General features: G+C 45.7%; 1 pseudogene across 1 annotated transcript; it reads left to right on the top strand.

Annotated features, from left to right (window-relative positions):
- Positions 1 to 31: 31 nt before the first annotated feature.
- On the top strand, positions 32 to 5,998 carry LOC306647457 (B-cell lymphoma/leukemia 11A-like; annotated as a pseudogene). The gene is made up of 2 exons: positions 32 to 88; positions 5,293 to 5,998. The product of its transcript is annotated as a B-cell lymphoma/leukemia 11A-like (transcript).
- The last annotated feature ends 1,541 nt before the right edge of the window (positions 5,999 to 7,539 follow it).

Consider the following 7,539-nt stretch of genomic DNA (forward strand, 5'->3'; position numbering starts at 1 on the left):
CTTCCCAGTGTTTGTTCCTTTTGCATTTTAGGGCATGACTGAGTGGTGGTCTGGGATTAGCACATGAAGATCTGGGAAGTGTCTTACAGTGCCCCTTGTCAGAGGTTATACCCTTGGGTTTGCCATGCAGGACTTGTGCCAAAAGTTGAAATTTAGCCTTATCTCTCTTCCCTTTGTCCATTTTTGTTGTTTTTGTCTATTATTAAAACCTTAAAAGCAGTGTTAAAGATAGCTGATTGGGGCATTTTTAAGTTTTGCCAGGAGATAAATAACCATTTGGTCTCTTAGTGTGTGGCCACTGGTTTGGTAATCCCAGTTGGGGTCCTCTGGGACTTGTGAGAGCTCCAACAGGATGAGCGGGATTGATTCTAGGTGTCCTGTTTGCGTGTGCTTGGGTGGCAGCTCAAATTCTCCATCTCCTCCAGGAGGAGGGTAGAAAAGAGAACGATGGAAAGAGGGAAAGTCGTTAGGATTGGCAGGTGATAGGGTTAAGGGAGAGCAAGCAAGGAGAACCATGCAGGGGACTAGGATTGACACAAAGCGGGGTGAGAGAAAAGACGAGGCCTGAACATAGTGATAAGGAGTGTCATTCGTTCTGACTTCTGAGATCTGAATGGGGGCGAAGAAGATTTAGGCCGGGACATTGGGAAGGTGGCTATTTTGGCTCATAAAGAGTTGGTTTACAGTCTGATTAGTGAATGCCTGTATTCGATCTTGCACAGTGTTTACAGTAATTTATAAGCTTATTTTATAAGCTCAAACCCTTATAAGATAAGGTCCTGTTAAGAGTAGTACGACTGGGCTGGGGATATAGCTCAGTTGGTAGAGCGCTTGTCTCGCAAGCACAAGGCCCTGGGTTCTTAATCCCCAGCACCGCAAAAAAAAAAAAAAAAAAAAAAAGAGTAGTAGGACGATTGCAAAGAGAGGCCCCATCAGCAGGAGCAGCCAGGGGAAGAGTTTGGCCTACAAGGTTCCAGGGAGGAGTCTGCTGCCGATCCGGCGGCATTTTTTGATGTTCTCCCGGGAGTTCATTTACTTTTCCTTGGATGATTCCAGATTTGTTGGCGAAGTAACAGCATTCCTCTCCTAAAAAAGGGGGTGCCTCCCTCCTCTGCTGTGGGTAAGTCAATGGCTCTCCTATTTTGGAGAACCACATTGGCTAAGGAGGTGACTTGGATTTGAAGAGACTCTAGGGAATCTGCCACTCGTTTAATGTCCTCATTGGGAGAGTTTATAGTAAAGATGGGTGTCCTACCTATTCCTGCCATCCCCGCACCAGCTGCTGCCAGTATGCCTGACCCAGTGAGGACTGGGGCAAGGATTGCTCTTTTGCGTCTGGGACACTGAAGTGGAGTCCAGGAGCGGGAAGAGAGGGCCAATTCGACCTCCCCCTCAGAGTCTATGGTTATGTTCGGTGTGTGGAGGACAGGGAGGCAGACGAGGGGAATAGGGAGCGTCAGGCAGGGAAGAATGGAGTTTCCACAGAGGAAGAAGCTGCCGGGTTGGCTCTGTATGGGCTGAGTGACATTGTGTTTCGTGGCATAGGGAACTATTAGGTAACATGGTGGAGTAGAGGCACAGGGTGGGAGAGGGTGCAGCAAAGTAAGAGATGCTGGAATAAAGTGTTCTTGCAGGAAAGAGAAAGCCTGAACATAATGGATCTGCTTCCATTTCCCCAGTGCTCACAGAGGTTAAAAAGATCCCTAAGAGTGTCGGGATCTAGTGTGCCCTTAAGCGACCTTTGGTGTTATTATCTAGAGTACAGGATGGCCAACTTTGATTATATAGACGGACAGGTTCTTTTGGTGTGAGGTCGGGGGTGAGGTGGAGGGACTCTAAGTTAGCCAAGAGGCAACCCAGAGGGTGGTGGTTGGGGACTGAGAGTGAGCTGCCCATTGTGAGAGAGGAATTGGTGAATATAGAGGCGAGGTGTCCCTTGACCCCTAGGGAATCACCTGAGTGAAGGACGGGTCCCAAGTGGTCGTCACCACCGCTGGGTAAGCATCACACTAAGCCTGCACGTGTCTGGGTGCCGGGCGCTGGGGCTTTGTAGAGACAGACCCAGGAATGACAGTGGCTCTCGCAAGGGACAGTCCTCTCAGGAAGAGTCCCCCCGTCAGCCCGGAGCTCTCCCCCAGCAATCAGTAAAGGGATTCAGCCGCAGTTGCAAGAATCAAGAATCAAGAATCGTGGCTGGGGGTTCCCCCGACCCGGGGAGAGCCTCGGGGTGCTGGGTGCTCAACGGTCACTTCCCAGGTCCTGGCGGGTTGTTTAACCAAAGCCGAGGGAGGAGCCACTTACCGAATGAGGCCGGTGAAGGGATGTGGAGGAGAGCGTTCCCTTAGATGGAGGCCTGGTCTCCGAAGCGGGTCGGATCGGGTCCCCGCGCAGCTCAAACCCTTAGAGTAAGGGGAGCCGACCGGAGTCACAGCACTAAGTGAAAGGAAACTCGATGCAGATGAGCAACGCAGAAACCAAGAGAGCTGATCTGCGCGTAGAAAGTTTATTTGCCTGTCAGGGTCTGACAAAGACCATCCCTTGGGAAGGTGAGAGAGGTAGGAAGAACTTAGCTCTGGGGTATTTTATAGGGCGGTTTGGACGGTTTGCATAAGGTCCAGTGGGGTGGTTAATGAGAGGTGAGAAGGGGAAGTTACATTTTAACTCTTGTTTTCTCTGTAAGCAACTTATGGTAAGAATTTAAAATGACTGCATAGTGCCACATCAATGTTCATAGCAGCTCAATTCACAATAGCTAGATTGTGGAACCAACCAAGATGCCCTTCAATTGATGAATGGATAAAGAAACTGTGGTATACATATGCAATGGAATATTACTCAGCCACAAAGAAGAAAAATTATGGCATTTGCTGGTAAACGGATGAAGTTGGAGAATATCATGCTAAGTGAAATAGGCCAAGCCCAAAAAATCAAAGGCTGAATGTTTTCTCTGATAAGTGGATAACAATATATACCAAGGGGGTGTGGGGGGGGTAGATGAAGGAACTTTGGATGGTGTAGAGGAAGATGGGGTGGGAGGGGATGGGGGAAGGAAAGAGAGTAGAATGAAATAGACAGTATTACCCTATGAATGGTGTGAATCTACATTGTGTACAACCATAAAAACGAAAAGTTGTACCCCATTTGTGTACAATGAATCAAAATGCAGTCTGTAAAAATAAAAAAAATTAATTAAAAAATAAATAAGTGAAATGAAATGCATAGATGCTAAGCCTTGGACCTAATAAGGGTAAATATAACTATCTCCTTAGATATTTGTTTGGTTGTTTTTGCAGTACCTGGAATTGAACCTAGGGATGTTCTACCACTGAGCAAAATCCAGACCTTTTTATTTTATTCCGAGACAGGGTTCTTGCTAAGTTGCCCATGCTGGCCTTGAATTTGTGATCTTCTGCCTCAGCCTCTCAAGTCTCTGGGATTACCATGGTGTGCCACCATGCCCGGTTTATCTTTTCTTTCTTTTTTGGGGAGGGGTGCGTGCCAGGGATTGAACCCAGGGGCACTTGACCACTGAGCCACACATCCAGCCCTATTTTGTATTTTATTTAGAGACAGGGTCTCACTGAGTTGCTTAGCACCTCACTTTTGCTGAGGTTGGCTTTGAACTCACCATCCTCTTCCCTCAGCCTCCCAAGCCGCTGGGATTACAGGTGTGTGCCACCGTCCCCAGCCAATTTATCTTTCCTTTATAGCAAAAACATTCAAAAATCCTTCCTTCTAGCTTTTTGGAATATACTGTCATCTCTATTCACCCTACTGTGCAGTAGCACATCAGAACTTCTGGTTCCTTTCTAATTATAACTTAGTATTCACTGACCTTTTTAAAGAAATGATTTACAGTTTTCAAATTAATGTTTAAGAGAATGGTGGGGGGCAGCTTTTGGAAAAGCAAAAATAATTTGTAACCTTTCCATTTAAAAGCTTATAAAAATTCATAAGTGGAAGTGTTCCATGATCTACTCCCCAGTAATCCCCCTCCCCACGATCGGCTCCAAACCCCTAACACAGGCTATTAAACATCCTTTTTGGATTTTCCAAGGTTGACATGTACATGTTTTTTATATATTTATATACATTTAATGGAATCATGTCTTTCTTTTTTCTTTTTTTTCTTCACACAATGCTTGGGATTGAACCCAGGGCCTTGTACATGCTAGGCAAACACTCTACCATTGAGCTACATCTCCAGCCTTGGAATCATGCTTTAAAGACTGCTTTACAACTTGTCGTCACCTAACCATATATTATTATTATTAAGTCAGTGTATGTGAATCTACTTTTTTATCTTTTGGTTGTACTGGGGATTGAACCCAGAGCCTAATGCATACTAGGAGGGCACTTTACCACTGAGTTATATCTCCAGTCCTGAATCTACTTTTTAAAAAAACTGTTGCAATGTATTACAGAGTACAGATATGTCACATCATCATTTGTTGTTCAGTGAAAAAGAGTGGAGCATTGAGCTAAAGTGGTTTTGTTTTTATAATAAGAATACATACCTATTTCCCATGAAAGACTCCTTTGAAGAGGAGAGTTGGGGTGGGGCTGAGAGGAAGAGAAATATAAAGCTTTATAATGTTTAAAACAATTTTATAAAAATCATTTATTATTTTTTGAAACAAAAACTAATAAAGGAATTTCTAAAATACTGAATACTCTAACACTTTACTTTTTAAACCAGAATTCTAAAACACTACTTAATGTGATACACATTATATATTTTTTAATACATGAGTCCCTCTAGGCTGGGTAATCTCAGGGGTCTGTAATCCCAGGGGCTCAGGAGCCTAAGGCAGGAGGAGCACAAGCTCAAAGCCAGCCTCAACAATTTCTTGAGGCCCTACATAACTTACCAAGACCCTGTCTCAAAATAAAATATAAAAAGGGCTGGGTTTGTGGCTTGGTGGTGAAGGTGAAGCGCTCCTGGGTTCAATCCCCAGTACAAAAAAAAAAAAAAAAAAAAAAGTCCGTGTAGGTTAACTGGCCTAACTCTGCAGTCTCTGGATTGAAACTTGTCCCCAATCCCTCAGTACGCATTTGTCCAGCTTGTAAACGTGTTGAGGAAATGGGGGGGAGTCTATCCTAACCTGCTTTTAAAGTCAGGTGTCTTCCTGAGCAAGTTTACAGTGACTTAGTCTGTGCCTGGGATTCTCCGAAGCAGAGAGGCAGCCCTGGGTTCTCATGGGCCCCAAAGCCCTCTCTGAGCCTCCATGTGCCCATCTGTATAATGAGGGTGTAACAGTCCCACCTCACGGCATAGCGCCCCGTCCTAAGAAATCAAGAACAGTAGACCCAAGCGGCAGCACCGGGATGCGGAGCAGACGGGGCGCGGGCGGTGTGAAGTTACATCCTGGCCAGCGGAACCTCTTGAAGCCATTCTTACAGATGATGAACCAGACCACAGCCCGCTGGGAGCTCCTGAAGGGGACCATGACCTCCTCGCCTGTGGGCAATGCCAGATGACCTTCCCATTGGGGGACATTTTTATTTTTATCGAGCACAAACGAAAACAATGCAATGGCAGCCTCTGCTTAGAAAAAGCTGTGGATCAGCCAACTTCCCCTTCACCAATCGAGATGAAAAAAGCACCCAATCCCGTGGAGGTTGGCATCCAGGCCACGCCAGAGGATGACGATTGAGGAATTTGCCCCAAACAGGAACGCACAGCAGATAAACTTCGGCTCTGGAGGGGCCGGTCCTCCCCTGGCTCCGCGCACGGAGCTCTAATCCCCGCGCCTGGGGCGAGTGCAGAATTCGCCCCGCAGGGTGTCTGTAAAGAGAGCCAGCAGCCACGCGGGTACAGCCTGCAAACAGCCATTCACCAGTGCATGGTTTCTCCTGCGACACGCACAGAGCACGGAAGTCCCCTGACCCGCGGGCTCTTCACACCCCCCCATTCGGCGTAGGACCCAGAGAGCTCAAGATGTGTGGCAGTTTTCGGATGGAAGTTCGGGAGCCCTTAAGTTCTGAGAAAATTTGAAGCCCCAAGGGCTGGGGTGGACGTGTGCCACCCAGCCGACGTCAGCGTGGTCGCTGCTAGTTTGTGATGTTTTCTGACAGTAGCCTCCAAGAAGCCGTTGTGCGAAGACAGAATCCTGCGGAGTCCTTCCAGCCTGGGCCTGCAGTGCCATTTTATTTATATTTTTAAATAAAAAGTAAAAGAAAAACAAACAAACAAACAAAACCACCCACATTGGAACAGTGAATCAGTCCCATACAGAGGCCCTCGGACCATGGCTGTCCTGAGCTATATCCCCTTTTGAAACCAGCCATCCTAATCACCCTTATTGTGGAAATGAGCATGAACCCGCCCCCAACCCCTTGTTTCTACACATTCTCTGTTGTCTTTTAAAAAGTGTGCTTAACATTGACACAATAAATGTTGGAGCTTTATTAAAAAAAAAAAAAAAGAAAAAAGAATCAGGGATTTTCTCCATCCTTTGTTATCAGGAAAAAAAAAATGCATAAATAAACTGTGCAGGTACCACAACTATTTCTGGTAAACTCCATTTACAAATGTTTGGTGTTCCTCCACCCATCCTCACCTTACAGAAGCTGAATCATTGAAGTGACTTGAATATTTGTACTTAGGAAAGTAAAGTCACACTTGAAATTCAAAGTGCTTTCACTGAAAAATGTCCAACCCCAGGAGTAAGCATATTTTGAGTTAATATGAAATATTTAGCAGAGAATTTTTAAAGAATGTTTATGGAGTTATTAGAAATTTATATTATAAAAATCAGTTTTTCTCTTAAAAAAATCACACTAAAAATCAGCATTTGACGGCATGGCAAAATACCTGAGGGATTGTGAATTAAAAATTTTTGTGATAAAAACCCATGTGCATGTTTGCACTAAAATTAAAAAACAACAAAATCACCAGAAGGTTAACATTGATTATTCAGGAAAGGAGATTTATGGGGTATTTTTATTTCATTTCTTGGGTTTTTTGGCATTCTCCAAATATTTTATGATAACTGCTTTTGTCCTCCAACAGAAGTCAAGAATTAAATATCAATAAAAATAACGCTGCTGGACATGCATGTATATGGGGGAAGAATTATTCTGCTAAACACGTTCAGATTTTACCTTAGCAGTTAAGACAGGCCAGATCTTGCCAGATGGGAGGATATTGGGGTGGAACTGGCCTCCAGGTGGTCAGGTGGGCAGGCCTCCATCTCTGTCCCAGGTCTGCCCCTAACCCGTCTGGCCACATACCTGCCGAGTGTGGCTCAGCCAGCCTAGCAGCAGCATGGCTTGACCCAGGCAGGCCTCAGCTAGCAGGACAAGTTTGTCTGCCCTGCCCGCTCCCCACAGAGGCCAGCGCCTGTGGGTAAGAGGGGAGCAAAAAGTTAAGAGCCAGGATCACATGAGAGTCAGCCATACTATGGCGATTCCTACTGCACCCCTACATGACCACAGACCTCCTCGGCTTCTCACATCCACAGTTCCCTAGCGCCCTCAGCACTATCAGCACTAGCTCCCCACCTGGCACTGAGGGACCCATGTGGCTTGGTTTCT

The sequence above is a fragment of the Sciurus vulgaris genome (genome assembly GCF_902686455.1).
Source record: "Sciurus vulgaris genome assembly, chromosome: 17".
Classification (NCBI taxonomy): Eukaryota; Metazoa; Chordata; class Mammalia; order Rodentia; family Sciuridae; genus Sciurus; species Sciurus vulgaris.